Genomic DNA, 6,718 nt, shown 5'->3' with positions numbered 1-6,718 from the left:
AAAGGTTGTCTTTAACCATTCACCATAAGGGGTTGTTTGAACTGATACAAAGTGCCCACTAGAACTAGTGGACAGCATATATCAGGCCACCTTCTCACATTGGTGGCAGCGTGTGGGATTCCAGCTTGCTATTGTTTTACCAGATAATCTCAATTGAATTGATCAACTGAAATCCACTAAAGGTACTTTAGGTACATATAATATCAAGTTTATTTACCGTAAGTTCTACTGAACTTACAGTTGTGTGTTAAGGGATAGCACACCCTTTCTACAACTCAAGAGAGTTTAGTAGGCCACACTAGTGTAGGTAGTGCAATACACCACACCACATTAGTAATGTCTAACCAGCCAGGAACCAGTGGGTCCCTACCAAGAACCAGTGATAAATAAATATGAGGATCTCTCCTTTGCTCAGCCTAGGGCCTTATGTTCCATTAGGAAGCTGAAGACAGGAAAAAGTTCATCCACCCAGCATCTCATAAAGATACTTAAGCTGGATGATATCACAGGGCGTAGTGGGCCTGATGGGGTAGACAGTGAGTGTGGGTGGAGCAGCAGGTGAGGGTGGGCCTAGGTGTAACAACCCGCTGACCCTACCTCTAATGCTGATCAGACTGATGACAATGATCAGGATCTGGTGAACACAGTTCTCCTGGATGAGGATGAGGAGGATGACAATAATGCTCCTTCCTTTATTCCTCCAGGTAGACCTGAAAATAGGGCTAGAAGGGATAGATCTCTGTCAAAGGCATCTGTCCAGTCTTCTTGGACAAGATTTGCACTATACAAGCCAGCTTTTCCTCGGCTAGCATGGCTTGTAAGACCGCCCTAGCTGGCTTTCTGCCTGTTGGACTGTTAGAGTCGGGAGTCTCTGGTTGGCGCAAGGTTGCCCTTGTGTCAAGCAGGAACCCTCTCCTCCACGTCAGGGCGCAGGATAACCCCTCGCGAATGACCCTTGCTCACCCTCTAGGTGCGTGGCGTGAGCAGCCAAGGCGATTCCTCAGGCGTTGTTGGTTAAGCACTTACAATCATACACACAGTAAATACATCAATCCCCCCAGAAACGGACACCAGACTTGGATATATATAAAAATACGCTTCTTTATGTAAAAATAAGGTATATATATCTCAGCAGACTTATCACAAGACCAATAACGTTTTCGCTAGGCCACCAGGTTATAAAGCAGGCAAATGTTCTTTGTTCGTAGCTTCAAATGGAGACCTTGTAGTCTCTTGCAAATGTTACTTGTGGTTCCAGTACTCACAGCGATCGGCTCCTGCGAACGGGGAAATAAGGCGTTGCGGGCCCCGAGCCCGATACTGGAACTTCCTTAGTGATGTGGAGAGTCGGCACAGGTCGGTGCGACTCTCAGCTTAAGAAGTGTTCTTGGGTCCTCAATCAGCAGGTGTGGGCAAGTAGGCAGGCGCGGCCAGCGACCCTTTAGCACGGCGGTGCAGGAGGGTCTCCACAGCGGGGGCGGCGCGGCCTGAGATGTCCGGGGATAGCGAAGCGGGGTCGCAGGGCACGGTCAGGGCAGCTGGAGGACCCGGCGTAGATCACAGTCGTCGGACGGCTTCCGGCGGGAGGGGTGATAGCGCGGTCAGCGCGCTCCAGTAGCAGGCGGTGACAGGGATGCAGGCGGCCTGGCCCGGGGACAGAGAGCGGCTCTGGACGGAGCGGGGCTCTCACGGGTTTGAGGCAGGCAAGCTTCTGAGTGTCACGGCCCTAGGAGGGGCGATGAGGGGCGCAGTCTCTTTCCAGCGGGATGCACACACGGCTCGAATTGGAGGACGAGCAAAAGCACAGAGAACCCACTGGTCCTGGGGTTCAGTTCAGGGGGCAAGCTCAGATCAAGCCCTTGGAGAATGTTCAAGCACAAAGTAGCAAAGTCTTTTCAGTAAGTCTCTTCCTCTCCTTTCTCAGCAAGGCAAGCAGCAGGCCAGCTCCTCCAGCGTCTTCTTCTCCTTCTAGTCGGGCAGAGGTTCTTTGTGGTAAAACAGGATTCTGATGTCTTAGGAGCCAGGCTCCTACTTTTATACCATGATTCTTTTGTTCTTTAGCGCCAGGGGGCCTAGGCCTGGCTCAGTCCAGTTCTGGAGCACTTTGTTATGGTGACTCTGCTCTTTCCTTTCAGCAGCAGGGCAGAGACATCAGCCGCTCCACAGGGGGCGGCGCCGGCTTTGTGGTGGCAGAGCACAGGTCTATTCAAGAGTCAAGGTGTACTCCTCCCACCCATCCAGGTGTCACCTCTCTACCCACCACCTGGCAGCCAACCTGTCTCTGGGGATCCCCCCACCCTGCTCCTTACTGTTGCCAGGCAGAACACACACACACAGCAGAGGCGGACTGAGATGGTCAGGTCAGTAAATACTAACTTTCTAAAAGTAGTATTTACAAACCCAGGATATTAAAATAAACTTGACTACAAGAAGTATTTTATTATTCTGAGTTCAGGCATACTAAACTTGACACTCTACCATGCTCTCTGAGTCCACTGGGGTCACAGCGTTGGCGTGATCCCAGCAGCCCATTCTGGCCTATGTGGAGCAGGTAGCTTTCAATAGTGGAAAACGACAAGGGCTGTAATTCACTACTAAGACATGCCACACACATCAGGGCATGTCCTACCTTATGCCTACAATGCACCCTGCCCTTGGGCCTACCAGAGGGGTGGCTAATATGTAGGTAAGGGAAGGTTTAGGGACTGGCAAGTGGGGGCACTTGCGCAGTCAGCGCGACGGTCCCGGACCGCGCACAGGGTCTGCGGTGGCAGACCCTAGACACATTTTACAAGGCCGCTTCTGTGGGTGGCGCAACCAGCGCTGCAAGCCCACCAGCAGCATTGGCGTTCACAATCCCTGGCACCCCTGGTGCACTTTACTGGGGACTGACAGTGAATCCAATAAACCAATCATGAACATCAATTACAGGTACACTTTACCTAGGGAGCACTTGCACTGCGGCACGGATTAGCCGTGGCGCAGTGCCCTGAGCGGACAACACCAGCAAAACAATCGAGGCACACCATCAAAAAGTGGAAGGGAAACTCACGCCAAGGTGCCAGGTCTAACACGTGTCCCCTCCAGCTGAAATGTGGGGAGAACTACCCTTGCCCAGGGGGTTCCTCGTCACTAAGGCGGAAATACCTGGACAGACCGTCAGCGTTGGTGTGATCTGTACCAGGACGGTGTTCCACCGTAAAGTCCATACCCTGTAGGGAGATGGACCACCTCAACAGCTTCGGGTTCTCACCCCTCATCTGCATCAACCATCTGAGGGGCCTGTGGTCCGTCTGAACCCGGAAGTGAGACCCAAACAAGTAGGGTCTCAGCTTCTTCAGCGCCCAGACCACAGCAAATGCTTCTCGCTTAATTGCACTCCACCTACTTTCCCGTGGAAGTAACCTCCTACTGATGAAGGCTACGGGTTGGTCCCAGCCCTCCTCAGTCATCTGTGAGAGAACAGCCCCTACACCATGCTCTGAAGCGTCTGTCTGTACTAGGAATTCCTTGGAGAAGTCAGGGGCCAAGAGCACGGGCGCCGTGCACATGGCAGTCTTCAGGGTGTCGAAAGCTTTCTGACAGGTGTCAGTCCAAATCACGTTCCTGGGCTGCTTCTTGGAAGTCAGCTCTGTCAAGGGGGCAACAATCGTTCCATAGCCCTTGACAAACCTCCTGTAGTACCCAGTGAGCCCCAGGAAGGCCCTCACTGCGGTCTGCGTCTTGGGGGGTTCCCAAGCCAGGATGGTCTCAATTTTGGGTTGCAAGGGTGCCACCTTGCCACTCCCCACTTGGTGTCCCAAGTACACCACGGAACCCTGCCCGATCTGGCACTTGCTTGCCTTGATCGTGAGGCCTGCTCGGCGCAGAGCCATCAACACTTCCCAGAGGTGGCGCAGGTGTTCGGGCCAGGTGGCACTGAACACTGCGATGTCATCCAGGTAGGCGGCACTGAACGCATCCAGCCCAACCAGTACCTGGTTGACCAACCTCTGAAAGGTGGCAGGGGCATTCTTCATTCCAAATGGCATGACTCGGAACTGGAAGTGCCCATCTGGAGTAGAGAATGCTGACCTCTCTTTGGCCCCATCGGTCAAGGCGATCTGCAAGTACCCAGACGTTAAATCAAACGTGCTGAGGAACCGGGCAGCCCCCAGCCGATCAATGAGCTCATCAGCTCTGGGGATGGGGTGCGCGTCAGTCTTCGTTACTGAATTGAGTCCTCTGTAGTCCACACAGAACCGGAGTTCAGGTGTGGCTCCCGGCGCAGCAGCTTTGGGGACCAAGACCACGGGGCTGGACCAAGGACTGCTGGAGGACTCAACCACCCCTAGCGCAAGCATCTTGGAGACCTCCTCCTTGATGCAAGCTCTGACCCTGTCAGTTACCCTGTAAGCCTTGTGCTTCACAGGTAAGCTGTCTCCTGTGTCCACATCATGGACGCACCAATCTGTGACACCAGGAACCAGGGAGAACCTATCGGGAAACTGCCCCAGCAAGTGGCGGCAATCTTCCTGTTGTTCGGGCGTCAGGGTGGGTGAGAGGTTAACTCCATCCACTGACCCATCTTTCTCAGAGGCTACTAAGAGGTCAGGAAGAGGCTCGGTCTCCTCTTCCATTCCATCATCAGTGGCCAGCAGCATGCCCACTTCGGTCCTCTCTAAGTGGGGCTTAAGGCGGTTAACATGTAGGACCCTCAAAGGGTTCCTGGGAGACTGCATGTCCACCAAGTAGGTGATAGGACTTTTGCGCTCCACAACCTCCAATGGACCTGTCCACTTATCCTGAAGTGCACAAGGCTCCACTGGGGCCAAGACCCACACCTTTTGTCCAGGTTGAAGCTCTACCAGAGTGGCATTCCGGTCGTACCACCGCTTCATCTCCTCCTGGCTGGCTTCCAGATTTGCCTCAGCAAGTTGCCTGAAACTCTACCAGAACCGGAACACTCCTGAGGCGGAAGCCGGGAGATTGAGCTTCTGTATTTTAAAAATTGTGTCACTAATCTTGTATTTTTAAACGCGCACTTTCACTCCCTTAGCCCCTGCTTACTTGGCTGTTGGGAAACACCTGCACAGCGGACTTTATCGCTGATTGACGGTGGGGAACAGCGCTGCCGCCTTCGCGCGCTTGACCCGCAAACCACGCCCACTTTGAGGCCGCGCCCACTCCTGGCTCTATTTAGTCGCGCTGACTCACGAACGCGCCAAAACAACCGGAACACTCCTGAGGCGGAAGCCGGGAGATTGAGCTTCTGTATTTTAAAAATTGTGTCACTAATCTTGTATTTTTAAACGCGCACTTTCACTCCCTTAGCCCCTGCTTACTTGGCTGTTGGGAAACACCTGCACAGCGGACTTTATCGCTGATTGACGGTGGGGAACAGCGCTGCCGCCTTCGCGCGCTTGACCCGCAAACCACGCCCACTTTGAGGCCGCGCCCACTCCTGGCTCTATTTAGTCGCGCTGACTCACGAACGCGCCAAAACAACCGGAACACTCCTGAGGCGGAAGCCGGGAGATTGAGCTTCTGTATTTTAAAAATTGTGTCACTAATCTTGTATTTTTAAACGCGCACTTTCACTCCCTTAGCCCCTGCTTACTTGGCTGTTGGGAAACACCTGCACAGCGGACTTTATCGCTGATTGACGGTGGGGAACAGCGCTGCCGCCTTCGCGCGCTTGACCCGCAAACCACGCCCACTTTGAGGCCGCGCCCACTCCTGGCTCTATTTAGTCGCGCTGACTCACGAACGCGCCAAAACAACCGGAACACTCCTGAGGCGGAAGCCGGGAGATTGAGCTTCTGTATTTTAAAAATTGTGTCACTAATCTTGTATTTTTAAACGCGCACTTTCACTCCCTTAGCCCCTGCTTACTTGGCTGTTGGGAAACACCTGCACAGCGGACTTTATCGCTGATTGACGGTGGGGAACAGCGCTGCCGCCTTCGCGCGCTTGACCCGCAAACCACGCCCACTTTGAGGCCGCGCCCACTCCTGGCTCTATTTAGTCGCGCTGACTCACGAACGCGCCAAAACAACCGGAACACTCCTGAGGCGGAAGCCGGGAGATTGAGCTTCTGTATTTTAAAAATTGTGTCACTAATCTTGTATTTTTAAACGCGCACTTTCACTCCCTTAGCCCCTGCTTACTTGGCTGTTGGGAAACACCTGCACAGCGGACTTTATCGCTGATTGACGGTGGGGAACAGCGCTGCCGCCTTCGCGCGCTTGACCCGCAAACCACGCCCACTTTGAGGCCGCGCCCACTCCTGGCTCTATTTAGTCGCGCTGACTCACGAACGCGCCAAAACAACCGGAACACTCCTGAGGCGGAAGCCGGGAGATTGAGCTTCTGTATTTTAAAAATTGTGTCACTAATCTTGTATTTTTAAACGCGCACTTTCACTCCCTTAGCCCCTGCTTACTTGGCTGTTGGGAAACACCTGCACAGCGGACTTTATCGCTGATTGACGGTGGGGAACAGCGCTGCCGCCTTCGCGCGCTTGACCCGCAAACCACGCCCACTTGAGGCCGCGCCCACTCCTGGCTCTATTTAGTCGCGCTGACTCACGAACGCGCCAAAACAACCGGAACACTCCTGAGGCGGAAGCCGGGAGATTGAGCTTCTGTATTTTAAAAATTGTGTCACTAATCTTGTATTTTTAAACGCGCACTTTCACTCCCTTAGCCCCTGCTTACTTGGCTGTTGGGAAACACCT

Source organism: Triturus cristatus, chromosome 4_1 (assembly GCF_964204655.1).
Source record: "Triturus cristatus chromosome 4_1, aTriCri1.1, whole genome shotgun sequence".
Classification (NCBI taxonomy): Eukaryota; Metazoa; Chordata; class Amphibia; order Caudata; family Salamandridae; genus Triturus; species Triturus cristatus.
This window is presented reverse-complemented; position numbering follows the sequence as displayed.